The following is a 17572-nucleotide window of genomic DNA, read 5'->3' as shown; positions in this document are numbered from 1 at the left end:
CATGTCCCCTAGACCTCAGAACAAACCACACTCTGCCCTGTGCTCTATCTGAGCCCTTGGTGGACCCCGTGATGCTGGTCTATGATTCCAGTCTTGCCTCTTCTGAAACACTGCCAGATACACACATTGTTTGAATAAACAATGCCCAGGGGTCCCCATGTCTTCTGCTAAATTGAGGGAACCCATCATGTGAGCCCTCATGTACCCCACACTAAAGCAAGTCCACATGTGACATGTAATGGCCACATCCCATGTCTCTATGATGGAATGACCCCCTTGTGTGGACCTCTGAGAGCCTTCCCAATGATAAAGACCATGGAGGTTAACAGCAGGCCACAGGATGAGTGATGAGCAGTCCTAGGGAGGAGCCACAAGGTGGCAGGATCAGGTTTCCATGACCACAGGGTGACTGAAGATCATCTCTCAGATGGAGAAAGATGTCCACAGAAGACACTTGCACACCACTGTGTCTGACTGCCATGTTGTGAATCCTCATGCTTGCTCCAGCCTGGACCTGCCCAAGAGCCCTTTGTCCCTAAGCACAGTGCTCATCCCTGATCTTCCTGTGGGCCCCATGTTGGTTCTGACTTACCATCCATCCTGGGCAGGGAAGTTTTGGGGTTTGATGACAGACACTTTGGGTTTCCAAACCCAGTCTGCAACTTTGATCTTCTGCCCAAGGTCAGGTGCCTCCTCCTCTCCAGCATCCACCCACTGAGTGAGTAGTGCATGCCAACTGAGGGGAACCATTGCTCTGTCCACCATATTACCACAGAGTTCGGGTCTCCAGGAAGCCACTTCATCTACATTAATGGGTTCATCTCTGAAACTCAATCCAGGTCAGTAACTGGGGGACGGACCTGCTGAGACAGCCGTGGCTCTCACCCTCTGGACCTCCCTTGTGGTTCCTTCTAATGGCCCACAATGGCTCCTCTTCATGGCCAACTTCACCAGCCTTAGACCCTCTCTGGAAACACCTCTGGACATGTCTGTGGGGCATTTCCAGAAATGTCTGCTCACTGCTTCCTTCATGGAGCAGCGTTCCATAGCCTGCTGTCAGCTTGACCCCTCATCTGTGGAGTTTTGTATGGAGTCACATGGGCTAAATGATGTTTGAGAAGATTAAGGATCACAATGGTTAACTGGCTTCTGACCAGGTTACCAAGAACACATCATGTGGGAAGAAGGGCCCCTCTGCAGAGGGAACTGGGAAAGCTGGATCTCCACTGACAGGAGTCAATCCCACCCTCACCTTGGGCCATGTACAAAGGCCATCCAAAATGGAAGCAGAGAATCCCCAGGAAACAGAGAACAGCTTAGCCTTGATGACCTTGGCTGTTTTCTTGGCTTTGCCATCCAAACCACAGGCAGCTCAGGAGGATTCTTTTATGTCAGGCTTCATGCATGCTGGGTAAGCACTCTGCCACTGAGCCACACCCACTGCCTCTCACTGGAACTCTCCAGAAAGTCCTTCCCTGCTGAGCCCCACCCCTGCTGCCTCTCTGCTCTCAAAGGTCCACACAAGGGGGTCATTCCATCATGGAGGAATGGGATGCGGCCATGACATACCACACACGGACTTACATTGGTGTGGGGTAACATGATGTGTTGGGTCCACAGCATGGCAGGAGACATGGCGGACCCCTGGGCCTTGTTATTAAAATGGTCTCTGTGTATCCGGGGGTGTTTCAGAAGGGACAAGCCTGGAATCTTAGACCACCATCATTGTGTCTAGGGGTCAGAAAGAACACAGGGCTGAGTGTGATTCATTCTGTGGCCGAGAGGACATGGATGTTCTCACACCCCGGGACACTGGGGCTCCTGGTTCTCAGAGCCACTAGAGTGAGAACTGAGTTAATGCGGGCCAGGGAGACCCCCCTCCCCACCACAGTGATTAAAGAATGGCTTTGGGAACAGGAGCTGGTAGGTCTGAGCAATGTCCTGCACCTTTAGTGAGCAAAGTCCCTGTGATCACACATGGGTGTGTGATGGGTCTTTGTGATCATGCGATTTGTTGTTTATGTATTCAGCACACTGAACTATGGAATCTTTAGGTCTCTATGTGAAGGGTAGTGTGAGTGTGTGAGTGTGTGAGTGTGTGTCTGTGTGCGTATAATCCCAGAACTTGGGAGACTGAGGCAGTCAGTTTTCTGTGAATTCCAGGCCAGAGTTGGATACACAATGAGATCCTGTTTCAGAAAGAATGAAAGAGTAAGAAAGAAAGAGAAAACAACTTTTAAGTTTAACTCAGTGAATTTTGATTAAATTCCACTGCTTCAGATCTCATCATTCCTCAGACCATAAGTTTAAAGTCACTACTGTCACAGATTCCAGGCAGTTTTAGTGTCCTCCACTGCACATCCCCTGACTCCGGAGCCTTCTGGGCAGGAGCTGCTGCTCTCACAGGAGGATGCAATCCTTGTCCTCCTGAGGATGGAGGGAAGGCGGGGCACATCAGGCCTACACAGCTGTCATCCCAGCACTAAGGCAGGAGGATGGCCAAGTTGAGGCCCCCTCAGCCTGAGATGACCGGATGGGGAGGGAGAGGACCCTCAGGAGCCAGGCTGCAGCCCTGAGTGGGGTTGTTACCTTTCTTCTCTGTGTCCCTGGGTTCTCATGGGCACCCAGCTGTGGTACAGGGTAGAGAACAGAACAGCGCCCCCACCTGCTGGATGACTGGACTGATGGAACCTCACTGTCCAGGTTTCCCATCTGTGAAATGGGACAACATGACAACAGTACCTCACTCCCAGTCACTGTGACGGCCGCTGAAATGTCAGTTTGTAACGCCAGCTCCACTCTGTGGGGTGTGGAATGTGTTAGTGAGTGTGCACAGCATTTTATTTAGGGAGGCTCTCCTTAGTATTATTATTTTCTCAATATTTTCTCTTTGTGAATTGGATTCTCTTAATTTTAAATTTCACTCTGTGATTATTTTAAGTACTGTTACAGGCATCTTCACACAAGCATGTTGTATTTTTAGTGTATTCCCCTTAACAACCTACTAACACCGGGGATCATGACAACAGTTTCGTAAGTCTGTCTTCATTTTCTCACAGTCTCCTTCCCTCTGTTTCGTGTCCTTTACCCCCAAGCAGAGCGTTTCCCAGAGCATCTCCCTCTGATTTCACGGCCCTTGTGTCCACTAGATCCAGACTCCACCTGAAAGAAAAACGTTCGTCTTTCCCAAACACCCTCCCCAGTGTCTCACTTCCTCTAGGCCCCTCCTCCACCTCCCTCACATTGTCTCACTTCTATCACACACACACACACACACACACACACACTCACCTATACTCATATATTTAAATCTAGACCCCACAGATAAACGCTGATGTTCATCGTTCTGAGCCTGGCTTTCTTCTTGTACCACCAGGAGATCCAGAACCATCTATTTTCCTACATGGATCCCGACTTCACTCTTCAGGGCTGACTAGTATTCCACTGCACATGTGCCGGCTTTCTCTATCCATCCATCTCCGTGGGTGGTGGCCCCTAGGCTGCTGAGGGTCTGGACTGCCGGGCAGGCACTGCCTGTCACTTATCATTCTCATCATTGTCTTTCAGGGCGGCTCCTCGGGCAAAGGAACTGCTCTCAAGGACAGGTGGGACGCCGACCTGGTGGTGTTCCTTAACAACCTCACCAGCTTTGAGGCTCAGTTAAATGGACGGGGAGAGTTCATCCAGGAAATGAAGAAACAGCTGCGCTAATTACAGTTAGTAAAATTACAGCAAGAGAAACAATTACGAATGAAGTTTGAGGTCCAGAGTTCACCGTGGCCCAACCCCCGGGTACTCAGCTCAAACTGAGCTCCCCCCAGCTCCAGCAGGAGGTGGAGTTTGATGTGCTGCCGGCCTATGATGTCCTGGGTAAGCCAGTCAGAGCCTCAGCCGGCCCTTCTGTGTGCCTTCTTCCTCTCTTCTAATTCTCTCTCTCTCTCTCTCTCTCTCTCTCTCTCTCTCTCTCTCTCTCTCTCTCTCTTTCCCCCCCCCCCGTGACATGTGGGTTCACCTGTGTGTGAGTGTGTGTGTGTGTAATATGTGGGTTCACCTGTGTGTGAGTGTGTGTGTAATATGTGGGTTCACCTGTGTGTGAGTGTGTAATATGTGGGTTCACCTGTGTGTGAGTGTGTGTGTAATATGTGGGTTCACTTGTGTGTGAGTGTGTGTGTGTGTACAAGATGACGAACTTCTCAGAAAACTGGAAATCCAGCACACAAACACACACACACACACACACACACACACACACACACACACACACACACCATGTGCACACATTTATCATTAAACATTAATGATCCTCTATGTAAAGAGCCCACACCAGGCCTGACACAGTGTGTCTCCAAAATTAGAGATGGCCCAACTGTTCCCAAAGACACTCATGGACACCCCTGAAGGAACAGTTGGGTCTTGGGGAGCTTAGAGAACAGTTGAGGCTTTACATCTGGGGGCCACAGCACCCCCTACTGGCCACTGTGAGAACTGCTGCTATTAACTTAGAGACAAGGCCACTGCCCTTGGCTTAGGAGAGCCATGGACACAGTGCAGAGTCTCAGGCAGCAGGGAATGAGAGGCCAGCCTGGGAGCAGGAGCAGGGCAGCGTGCTGTGGGCAGCTGCAGGGGCTTAGAACCCTGCTGAGTGGAGGGGCCATAGGGGGTGACCCAGAAATGAGCTGGGAGGGGGGCTCCCCAGAAGCCTGTCTTGGTCATGGACTTCCCTGGCCTCAGCAGCTTTCCAGTGGGGAAGCAGTGTCATCTCAGAAGGACGGCCTGGGAAATGACAGTGTGGGGGACAGCCCAAGAGAGGACCCAAGGCACAACCCTACCCAAGGTGACTTGTGTGATGAGCTCTACTGTGTCTTAGGCCCAGAAATTGAAAATAAACACATGCATGAAAGACCTTCCTGGGTCACCCTGTGACTGGTGTGTCCCCAACTCCATCAGTAGGTGATTTTGTCCTGTGCCAGCACCAAGCCTATGGTATGGCCTGCTGCAACCATGGCCACACACCTGCACACACCTAAGACAGAGCCTGCTGCCTGTCTAGTCTACTCAAGTGTGCACCTGCACACAAGCACAACCTCACACCTGCACCTATTCCCTAGCCTGCTGCCCATCAGCTCTACAAGTTCACAGGGGACACACACACACACACACACACACACACACACACATACACACACACCCTCCAGCTCTCAGGACCTGGACCAACAAGACCCCAAAATGGTAAGTTAGGCTCTGCAGAAAATCATGCACTGAAAACTCACAGTGGCTGGGGAGGCATCTCAGTGGTTAAGGGCGATTGCAGCACAAGTGTGAGGACCTGAGTTCAAATCCCAGCACCCAGCTAAACTTAGGAAGTGCCACACATGGACCTGTAACCCCAGAACTATGGGGGACAGAGACAGAAGAATCTCTGTGGCCTGCTGGATGCCAGCCAACCTCCTCAATCACAAAGAGACCCTGCCTCAAAGGGATAAGGTGACAAAGTATAAACGAAGACACCCAATGTCCTCTTATGGCCTCCAAACATGCAAGTATACCTCTTACCCCGCCACCCACAAACACTCAAACACTCTATACACAAGAGGGCAGACTCTGCAATCATGAGACACATGATATATAAACACAGCAGACTGCTCCATGGTAAACTCTGACACAAGCAGGACTTTACACACACACACACACACACACACACACACACACACACACACGCACGCACCCCATGCAGAAGACACTGGACACCAGAGCATGGTTGGCCATCATTAGATGACCCTGCAGCTCTCTCGGTGTGACCTCAGTGTGTTGCTTCCTCCCACCGCCATCTCCAGGCCTGTGACAGAAGCACTGTACTAGGACCAGCTGGGGGCAGGGACTTTCCAGGGCCCCGTGGTGTTTGCTGTCCTGAGGTGTGGTGGGCACATGGCTATATGGGGAATGATGCTTGCTGTGGTAAAACTCTGCATGTTCCATGAACATCATAGCCTGCATGCTTGTTCCCCTTCCCTGATGGAGACTCAAGAACCTTAGAGAGGGTCAAGGGGTTTAAATGAATGAAACCTCCTCTACAGGTCATGTTGGCATCTACCGCAAACCTGACTGTGAAATCTACAGAAGGCTCATCAGAGAGTGCACCTATAAGAATCTGGACGGCAAGTTCTCCACCTGCTTCACAAAGCTCCAGCAAAACTTCCTGAAGCAGTGTCCACCCAAGCTGAAGAGTCTCATTCGCCTGGTCAAGCACTGGTACCAGCTGGTATGGCATCTGGCCCGTCTGCCGTGAGCTCCATCTATAAAGGGGGTGGAGAATGAAGGGGTGATGAAGAGGAGGAAAGATGGGGTGCTGGGGGAAGGGAAGGAGTGGTGGGGAGAGAAGAGAGAGAATCCAGAGGTGATGGGAGGTCGAGGGAGAAGGAGGGGAAGAGGGGACCTGGGAGGAAGGGCTTCACATGCTTGTTATGACTGATTTCTTCTAGTCCAGTTTCCAGTCAACTAACTCACTCTTTAGCTGCATCTAACTCATTGTTAACGTGTCATTTTGATCTTAGGATTTCTCTTTCTCTTCCTGTCTTCTGTTATTTTGAGACAGGATCTCACTATGTAGCTCTGGGTGTCCTGGAACTCACTCTGTAGACCAGGCTGGTCTTGGACTCACAGAGATCCTCCTGCCTCTGCCTTCCCAGTGCTGAGATTAAAGCTCTCTCCACCACTGCCCGGCTTGATCTTTGGATTTCTAGTTGACTATTTTTTCAAACATACCCTCCACTTTTTCTTCTTCTTCTTCTTCTTCTTCTTCTTCTTCTTCTTCTTCTTCTTCTTCTTCTTCTTCTTCTTCTTCTTTCTTTTTTCAAGACAGGGTTTCTCTGTGTAGTTTTGGTGCCTGTCCTGGATCTTATTCTGTAGACCAGGCTGGCCTCAAACTCACAGAGATCCGCCTGGCTCTGCCTCCCAAATGCTGGGATTAAAGGCGTGCAGCACCCCTGCCTGGTCTCCCTGCCACTTTCTTTTTTTTTTTTGGTTTTTTGAGACAGGGTTTCTCTGTGTAGCTTTGCGCCTTTCCTGGAGCTCACTTGGTAGCCCAGGCTGGCCTCGAACTCACAGAGATCCGCCTGGCTCTGCCTCCCGAGTGCAGGGATTAAAGGCGTGCCCCACCACCGCCTGGTCTCCCTGCCACTTTCTATGCTTCAATTTCCTTGACCTGCAAAACTATTACTTCTTTAAATATCCATTCATTAGGATTGTCTGGAGTTTTTATACATGTGTGAGAGCTATCTAGTTTCAGTGTGTGTATGCTGTTCATGGGAGCACATGAATACATGTGTTCATAATCATTAGGAGACCACAGAGCCATGCCATGTCCTCGGTCACCCTCCAATTTGTACATCCAGGCGGGGTCTCACACCTGCACCCACAGAGTACTGAATCAGCAGGTCTTGATGATCACGTAGGACTGAGGACACCCATTTCCACCCCCTGAAGCTGCGGTTATGAGTGGGTGTCCTCACTAGCCTGACATTCACGTGCGTGCTGGGGATCAGAACTGCAGTTCTCGCCCTTGGACAGGGAGAGAGGCACTTTACGCACTTTGCCAGCTCAAAAGGCTTTTCCTAGTTATGCAGAGCTGTGATAAAACCTTCAATATGAGCATCATTACTATCCCACCCCCAACCTTGTTCCCTGGCTGTCAATCACTGTGCCATGATTCCTCCTGTGCCTGCCGGTAAATGCTCAGGCTTTGTGGACCACACAGTCTCCATCTCAACCCCTCAGCCCTTGGCTATAGCACAGATTGCTCTGTAGACTGAATCTACATGAACGGGTTTCTTTAAACATCCATCCTGCAATATTTCTGGAGTTTTGATGTGTGTGTGAGATATATCTGGGGTGGGTATGTGTATACCTGTTCATGGGAGCACATGCCATTTGACAGATCTGTTACTGAATGAGGGGACCTCAGATAGGGCTGCATACACCTTCAATGTGATGACCCCTCCCCCGTGAAGAAAGTCCTGATGGATATCTATCTACCCAACATGGGGGTGTGCTATCCTTCTTCCGAGGGGCTCTGGTGGCCATTCATGGTAATCACACAAAGAGCTCATTTCCATCCCCTTCTGAGAAGGAATGAAGGCCCCTGACGTGACTTTGCATTTTCCATTTCTGACTGATGTTTGTCAAACCAAGTTATCCTTTTTTTCCTTTGCTTTTGTTTGTTTTGATGTGGGCTTCAGCTGTATAGCCCTAGGTGGCCTGGATCTGGCCATCCTCCCTCCTTAGTGCTGGGATGACAGCTGTGTAGGCCTGATGTACCCTGCCTTCCCTCCATCCTCGGGAGGACAAGGATTGCATCCTCCTGTGAGAGCAGCAGCTCCTGCCCAGAAGGCTCCGGAGTCAGGGGATGTGCAGTGGAGGACACTAAAACTGCCTGGAATCTGTGACAGTAGTGACTTTAAAACCTACACTCTGAGGAATGATGAGACTTGAAGCAGTAAATTTAAATCAAAATTCTCTGAGTTCAAATCAAATGTAATTTATTTATTTATTCTCTCCCTCTCTCTCTCTCTGAGATCGGATCTCATTATATGTCTCACTCTAGCATGGAATTCACAAAAATCTGCCTGCCTCAGTCACCCAAGTTCTGGTATTTTACACACACACACACACACACACACACACACACACACACACACACTCACACTCACAACACCCTTCACATAGAGACCTAATAGTTTCATAGTTCAGTGTGGTGAATACATAAACACACAAATCCCATGATCACTAAAGGTGCAGGGCATTGCTTAGACCCACCAGTTCCTGTCCCCAAGTCCACTCTTTAATCCCTGTGGTGGGGGAGGGGTGGGTCTCCCTGGCCCTCATTCACTCAGTTCTCACTCTAGTGGCTCTGAGAACCAGGAGCCCCAGTGTCCTGGAGTGTGAGAACATCCATGTCCTCTCGAACACAGAATAAATCATACTCAGCCGTGTGTTCTTTCTGACCCCTAGACACAATGATGTTGGTCTAAGATCCCAGGCTTGACCCTTCTGCAACACCCCTGGATACACAGAGACCATTTTAATAACAATGTCCATGGGTCCCCCATGTCTCCTTTCATGCTGTGGACCCAACACGTCAGGTTACCCCACACCAATGTAAGTCCGTGTGTGGTATGTCATGGCCGCATCCCATTCCTCCATGATGGAATGACCCCCTTGGGTGGACCTTTGAGAGCAGAGAGGCAGCAGGGGTGGGGCTCAGCAGGAAGGACTTTCTGGAGTGTTCCAGTGAGAGGCAGTGGGTGTGGCTCAGTGGCAGAGTGCTTACCCAGCATGCATGAGGCCTGACATAAAAGAATCCTCCTGAGCTGCCTGTGGTTTTGATGGCAAAGCCAAGAAAACAGCCAAGGTCATCAAGGCTAAGCTGTTCTCTGTTTCCTGGGGATTCTCTGCTTCCATTTTGGATGGCCTTTGTACATGGCCCAAGGTGAGGGTGGGATTGATTCCAGTCAGTGGAGATCCGGTTTTCCCAGTTCCCTCTGCAGAGGGGCTCTTCTTCCCACATGATGTGTTCTTAGTAACCTGGTCAGAAGCCAGTTAACCATTGTGATCGTTGATCCTCTCAAACATCATTTAGCCCATGTGACTCCATACAAAACTCCACAGATGAGGGGTTAAGCTGACAGCAGGCTATGGAACGCTGCTCCGTGAAGGAAGCAGTGAGCAGACATTTCTGGAAATGCCCCACAGACATGTCCAGATGTGTTTCCACAGAGGGTGTAAGGCTGGTGAAGATGGCCATGAAGAGGAGCCATTGTGGGCCATTAGAAGAAACCACAAGACATGTCTAGAGGGTGAGAGCCACGGCTGTCACAGCAGGTCTGTCCCCCAGTACTGACCTGGATTGAGTTTCAGAGATGAACCCATTGAGTGTAGATGAAGTGGCTTCCTGGGGAACCGAACTCTGTGGTAATATGGTGGACAGAGCAATGGTTCCCCTCAGTTGGCATGTACTACTCACTCAGTGGGTGGATGCTGGAGAGAAGGAGGCGCCTGAACTTGGGCAGAAGATCAAAGTTGAAGACTGGGTTTGGAAACCCAAAGTGTCTGTCATCGAACCCCAAACTTCCCTGACCAGGATGGATGGTAAGTCAGAACCAACATGGGGCCCACAGGAAGATCAGGGATGAGCACTGTGCTTAGGGACAAAGGGCTCTTGGGCAGGTCCAGTCTGGAGCAAGCATGAGGCTTCACAACATGGCGCTCAGACACAGTGGTGTGCAAGTGTCTACTGTGGACATCTTTCTCCATCTGAGAGATGATCTTCAGTCACCCTGTGGTCATGGAAACCTGATCCTGCCACCTTGTGGCTCCTCCCTAGGACTGCTCATCACTCATCCTATGACCTGCTGTTAACCTCCATGGTCTTTATCATTGGGAAGGCTCTCAGAGGTCCACACAGGAGGTCATTCCCTCATGGAGACATGGGATGTGGCCATTACATGTCACATGTGGACTTGCTTTAGTGTGAGGTACATGAGAGCTCACATGGTGGGTCTCCTCAGCTTGGCAGGAGACACGGGGGCCCCTCTGGCCATTGTTTGTTGAACCTTCTCTGTGTATCTGGGGGAGTTTCAGAAGAGGCAAGACTGGAATCATAGAACAGCATCATGGGGTCCACCAAGGGCTCAGATAGAGCACAGGGCAGAGCGTGGTGTGTTCTGAGGTCTAGGGGACATGTGTCTTCTCATGCCCCAGGAGAGGCATTGGGGTTCCTTGTTCTCGGGGTCACTAGAGTGAGAACTGAATGAATGAGGGCTGGAAGCACACACACACACACATACACACACAGAGTTATTAAGGAAGTTAACACTGGGGACATGAGCATGCTTTGGGAGCAGGTGGACCTGTGCAATGTCCTGAAATCTCTTAAGTAAGCAGGGTATAAGAGGAGAGTGTACATGTGAGTCTTTGGGGCTGACAAATGAACTAATAGAACCATTAGGTCTCTGTGTGGGTGGTGGTAGTGGTGGTGGTGGTGGTGGTGGTGGTGGTGGTGGTGTGTATGTGTGTTGTGTGTATATTGTATGTGTGTGCGTGTGATTCTAGAACTCAGGAGACTGAAGCAGGAGGATGCCTGTGACTTCCAGGCCAGCCTATGCCACATAATGAGATCTTCTCTCAGAAAGAGAATAAGGAAGTGGACACTCACTGTGATTTAACTCAGTGCATCCAAAGCTCGTCATCATCACAGAAGACCATGTTTCTGTTTTTGTGACCACCAGAGTCACAAATTCCATGCACTTTTTTTCCATGCACTTCCTCAAATCCCAGCCTGCATGTTGCAGCCACAGTGCGTCTTCCCGGGCACTGCTCACATTCCCAGATCCCCTTGGCCATGTGCAGCTGCAGAATCACATGGGTCAGGTCTAGAATCTTGTCTTGGGGACATGGACAAAAGGAACCAAGGATTCCTGTTTGGGATTTATGTGATCTAAGAGACCTGGAAGGATCCCAAACCATGTGGCGTCATAGCTGCAGTAGATTGGTTCTGCTTTGTCCACTGCTGAGTGCTCGGTGCCTGGACTCACATGGAGCATATAATATGTGCTCAATACATGCATCTCGTTGAACCATGAGCATGTGCACACACACACACACACTTTCACACACATACACCTATACACCTATGGCTCAAACACCCTCATGGCATCTGCTGTGGTTTATTGTTGATCAGAAATTGAACAAAAACCTCCCAACAGGCAAACAGACAGTAGTCAAGCTGGAGTTCTTCCCTCCCCTTCTGAATCTCTTGTCCTCCAGAGAACACATTGTAGGGTAAGGCAGATGAAGCAGCCATCAGGAAGACTGTCTGTGATGGGACAGGATGGAAGTCTGATCCCAGGTTGGACTCTCCCTCTCTGGTCAAGGCCTGCAGCAGAGGAGCACATCCCCCGACTCCAGAGCCTTCTGGGTAGGTGCTGCTGTGCTCACAGGAGGACACGATTCCAGTTCTCATCCACCTGAGGATGGAGGGAAAGCAGGGCCCATCAGGTCTACACTGCAGTCGTCCCAGCACTAAGGCAGGGGGATGGTGAGCTCCAGGCCACCTAGAACTACACAGCAGCAGCCCACAGCAAAGAAATAAGAGAAGAAAAAAAATCTAACCTGATGATATGGCACTCTAACCTTCGCCTGAAACAGAAAACACACAATCATGTCAGAATCCCACATTCCTACTTGGAAGGGATGCAAATGTGCTCTGACGGTGGGCACCATGACTGGCTATCAGAACCCCTCAGAAGAAGAAGAGCACACCCCCATGTTGGGATGATGGCCATCAGGACTTTTTTGGGGGGGTCAGCACATTGAAGATGTATGTAGCCCCACCTGAGGTCCCTCATTCAGTAACAGATTTGCCGAATGGGAGACATGGCCTAGCCACCTGTGTGCTGTGTGACAGTCCTGGAGGCCACAGCAGCCACAGCTGCTTCCCTCCTGGGTCCCTTCTCCTTTCCTTCCTGACCTTCTGAGGTTTGCTTCCCACATGTGTGCACCCATACAAAGCTCCATCCTGAGTCCACACATGACCTCATCTGTTCCCTAGCATCAGAAAGTCCCTCTGTGCCTCTTTGGCTGTGACACCGCCCCCCGGAGTCCCATTGACCACATGATGATGAGACAGGAAAGATGGGCTGCTCCATGGACTTGAGCACTGGTTTCAGAGTCCACAGGAATCCCAGCCCCACCACACCTTAGCTGAGCGTCCCTGAACCAGTGGCTTCAGCTTGCATATCCTCCTGACTCTCGCTTTTGTCTCTCTCTCTCTCTCTCTCTCTCTCTCTGTCTCTGTCTCTGTCTCTCTCTCTCTGTGTGTGTGTGTGTGTGTGTGTGTGTGTATGTGTGTGTTTGTTTGTATATGTATATGTATGTGTGTGTGTGTGTGCAAAAAACAGAGAATGCTATTTTCCTCAAGTGCTGTCCACCTTGGCATTTGGGTCACACTGGACTGGAACTCACCAAGGAGTCTGTGCTCCCTCATCAGCCTATGCAGGGATCTTGCTGTCCATGCACTGGAATGTCAAGGGCATGTCCATGCACTGGAATGTCAAGGGCATGTCTCCTTGTCTGGCTTTTTTACATGTGTCTGGGCATGATATTAGTCTCCTCATCCCTTCTTATGAGACAGGTGTTTTATTGACCGAGCCATATCCCAGGCCCTGAGCCTTCTCGGCTCATCAGAGAGAGAAGGATGTTATTAAGTACACCTTGTGGAGGACTAGTGAGGATCCAGTGAGCTAAGATATGATGAAGAACACAGGATGAACAGGTGTGAGGATCCAGTGAGCTAGTGCATGATGAAGAACACAGGATGAACATGTGTGAGGATCCAGTGAGTTACTGAATGATAAAGGACACAGGATGAGCATGTGTGAGGTTCCAGTGAGTTACTGTATGATAAAGGACACAGGATGAACATGTGTGAGGATCCAGTAAGGTACTGTATGATAGAGAACACAGGATGAGCATGTGTGAGGATCCAGTGAGTTACTGTGTGATAAAGAGCAGAAGACGAAGCCTGAGCACGAAGCAGACACTCAGCGCAGAGGCTATCATTCCTTAGGACACAGAGTGACAGGAATTCTGCAGGGGTGAAGTGACAATCTCTGAGGCCAGAGTGACTGAGAAGCATGCAGTGTGGCAGGACAACCAACAGGCCTGGGCACCTTTGGGAAGACCACATGCTTGTTTGAATATTCTCCCAATAGATGGAGTGGCCAAAGCTGTGTGCAAGGAAACAGGATGATGACAGGTTCTCACCGGCACATCCCAGGAGCACACTCGGGAACCATCCCTGTTCTTAAAGCATGGATAATCCAGCCAGGCCAAAGCCTCTCCAGCCAGTCGCTGCCAGGCTTCTGGCTTCCCACCAGCCGCGTTCCCTGTTGGGTCAGCAGGGTCCAGGATCACAGGCCTGCAGAGCAACATTCAGAGAGGGAATTGACCATCTGGCCAGTGTCCTAGGAACCACCGCACAAGGGCAGTGGAGGAGCCAAGCAGAGCACCCCATCCAAAGTTTGTATTGAGACCCTATCCCACAGCATAGAGCAAGACTGGAGGGATGCTTTGCCCATGACCTGGAAGGCCTGGGTTCAAATCCTCTACCCCTTAGTAGCTGTGTGTCCTGGGGGAGGTCCCTCAGTCTCTCTAATCTGTGTAATGATGAGAGTTGAACCAGCCAGTCTCAAAAGATGGGGTGTGAAGGCTGAAGACAACACAGGATCAAGACAGATCCTTTCCTCTGGTGACAATTTCACTGTAGTGTTTACAGTTAATTAGTCTAGCGCTTGTTCTATGCCTCCCAGTGCTTATGACACTGTTACAGCTAGAACATCTCAGTTCCTGCTCCATGGGCATCTCCTCCCTCTGCTGGTTGAGTCTGGACAAAGTCATAGCCTCAGTCTTATCTACAGACAAGAGAACCCACCCCCATCTCCCAAGGCTGGTGGACCTCATGTCAATCAGCTGACAAAGGACAGGTCCCAGCACAGTGACAGGACAGGAGATGCTCCATTAATATGAAGCTTCCACCTCCCCATTTCCACACTGCTACAGCCTGGGCCTCCCCGTGGGGAGCTGAGCCATGAGGGGACAGGCTACCTGGCTTTTCTGAGTTGACTGAGCAGGTAATCAGAGATGTCCTGGTGTTGAAAGTCATAATACACTGTCCAGTAGATTCGAAGCTGCCTGTAGTTGGTGACCAGTTCCAAGACTGTCCGGAAGCCCTGGGCTGTGTTGAACTCAGGGGCTCCACTCCCTCGTTCCCAGGCATAGACTGTGAGCAGCTCCAGGGCATACTGGGAGGGCAGCGGCTCCCCCAGCTTCTCTTTACACTGAGAAGAGAAAGGCAATGAGAAAAAACAGGCTGGCAGCTGTTGTGCGGACCACTTCTCACAGGGTCATTTCAGTTGCCACCTGATGTTGTCACTACAGGTTTATTGGCACACACCTGCACGTACATGTAGATTCAGTGTACAGACACCCCTGTGCTATAGCCAAGTTCTGAGCGGTCCACAAGTTGACTGTGTGGTCCACAAAGACTGAGCATTTACCAGCAGGCACAGGAGGAATCATGACAGCTTTATTGACAGCCAGGGAGGGAGGGTGGGGCCGTATAGTAATGATGCTCACTATTGAAGGTTTTACCCCAGGCTCTAAAATAAGTAGGAAAAGGCTAGGGAGCCAATTCAGTGTGTTAAGGGTCCCCCTCTCCTTGCAAGGGTAATAACTAGAGTTCAGATCCCCACCATGCACATGAATGTCAGGCTTTTGAGGGAGCCAACTCATTATCCCAGCCTAAGCAGATGGAAATGGGGGTCCCCAGGACCTGATGAAGGTCCAGAGCTGCTGATTCAGCACACTGTGGGTTCAAGTGTGAGACCCTGCCTGGATATAAAAGGTGGAGAGTGACTGAGGACCTGGCATCACTCTCTGGTCTCAGCATGCTTATGTACATACATGCACACACATAGGTATGTGCTCTCATGAATAGGAATACATATACTCACACTATATATATCTCATACACACATCAAAACTTCAGAAACATTGCAGGATGAATGTTTAAAGAAACCGTAGCTTGACACATCAGGATAATCAGAGCCATAGTAAGTAGCAGTGCATATTAAAAAACAACGAACTAGAGATCTATAGGTCAAGTGGGGTGCTTTTATCCCAGCATTAGGAGGCAGAGGTAGGCAGATCTGTGAGTTCAAGGCCAGCCTGGTCAACACAGTGAGTTTCAGAACACCCAGATCTACATAGTGAGATCCTGTCTCAAAATAACAGAAGAAATGAAGAGAAAGAGAAATCCTAAGATCAAGATGACACATTAACAATGAGTTAGATGCAGTTGAAGAGTGAGTTAGTTGACTGGAAACTGGACTAGAAGAAATCACTCATAACAAGCATGGAAAGTCCTTCCTCCCAGGTCCCCTCTCCCCCTCCTTCTCTCCCTCCCTTGACCTCCCATCACCTCTGGATTCTCTCTCTTCTCTCCCGACCACTCCTTCCCTTCCCCCAGCTCCTCATCTTTCCTCCTCTTCATCACCCCTTCCATTCTCCACCCCCTGTACAGATGGGGCTCACGGCAGACGGGCCAGATGCCATACCAGCTGATACCAGTGCTTGACCAGGCAGATGAGACTCTTCAGCTTGGGTGGACGATGCTTCAGGAAGTTTCTCTGGAGCTTTGTGAAGAAGGTGGAGAACTCGCCCTCCAGTTTCTTATAGGTGCACTCTCTGATGAGGTTGGTGTAGATGTGCGGGTCAGGCTTGCCATAGATACCAACATGACCTGTCAAGGAGGCTTCATTCAGTTAAAACTTCAGCCCTTCTCTGAGGTTCTTTGGTTTATCTGGGTGACAAGCTCACAGGCTGAGGGGTTCAGGGACAGAGCAGAGTTTTACCACAGCAAGCATCACTCCCCATACAGCCATGTGCCCACCACACCTCAGGACTGCAAACACCATGTGGCCATGGGAAATCCCTGCCCCCAACTGGTCCTTCTGTGATGCCTTCCTCACAGGCCTGGAGACAGTGGTGAGAGGAAACAGCACAGTGAGATCACACACAAGAGAGCTTCACGTGCATCTAATAATGGCCAACCATGCTCTGGTGTCCAGTATCCTCCACATGGTTCTTATCATGTGTGTACACTCCTGTTCATGTCAGAGTTTATGGTGTCTGCTGCTGCATTTATATATCATGTATCTCGTGTTTACAGAGTCCTGCCCTGTGTATTGTGTGTATTTGTGAGGAGGTAGATACATAAGTTTGGAGCCCAGAGGAGGACATTGGGTGTCTCCCTTTATTGTTCATCTCCTTCGCCCTTTGAGGCAGGATCTCTCTGTGAATGAGGAGCTTGGCTGGCATCCAGATTCTCCTGTCTCTGTCCATGCACAGCCTGTCTTCGAGGTCAATGTGTGGTCCTTTCTGTATAAATGGGTGTGGGGAATTTGAACTCAGGTCCTCATACTTATTCAGCAATCGCCCTTATCCACTGAGCTGATCCCCAGCCACTGTGTGTTTTCAGTGCATGATTTTCTGTAATGCCTAACTTAATATCATGTGGTTTGTTAGGCCAGGTCCTGAGAGCAGTAGGGTGTGTGTGTGTGTGTGTGTGTGTGTGTGTGTGTGTGTGTCCTAAACTTGTAGAGTGGATATAGCCAGCAGAATAGGGAATACATGTGGGTGTGTGTATGTGTGTGGGTGTAGATGCACATTTGAGTAGACTAGACAGGCAGCAGGCTGTGTCCTAGGGGTGTGCAGGTGTGTGGCCATGGTTGCAGCAGGCCATACGATGAGAGTCTCATGTTTTTATTTGCAACTTCAAGTTCCACCACACAGTAGGGTCCATGGCCTAAGTCATCTTGTATAGAGTCGTGGCTGGGTTCTTCTCAGTGCTGTAGCTCACACTGCCATTTCCAAGGCGGTCCTTCTGTGATGGCCCCCTTCCCCCTAGAGAGCTGCTGAGGCAGGGGAAGTCCATGACCAGACAGGCTTCTGGGGAGCC

At 50.2% G+C, this 17572-nt stretch overlaps 1 pseudogene; it reads right to left on the bottom strand.

Annotated features, from left to right (window-relative positions):
* Nucleotides 1-11701: 11701 nt before the first annotated feature.
* LOC114699622 lies at nt 11702-16414 on the bottom strand (annotated as a pseudogene).
* Nucleotides 16415-17572: the final 1158 nt, after the last annotated feature.

Source organism: Peromyscus leucopus, unplaced genomic scaffold (assembly GCF_004664715.2).
Source record: "Peromyscus leucopus breed LL Stock unplaced genomic scaffold, UCI_PerLeu_2.1 scaffold_443, whole genome shotgun sequence".
Taxonomy (NCBI): Eukaryota; Metazoa; Chordata; class Mammalia; order Rodentia; family Cricetidae; genus Peromyscus; species Peromyscus leucopus.
This window is presented reverse-complemented; position numbering and strand designations above follow the sequence as displayed.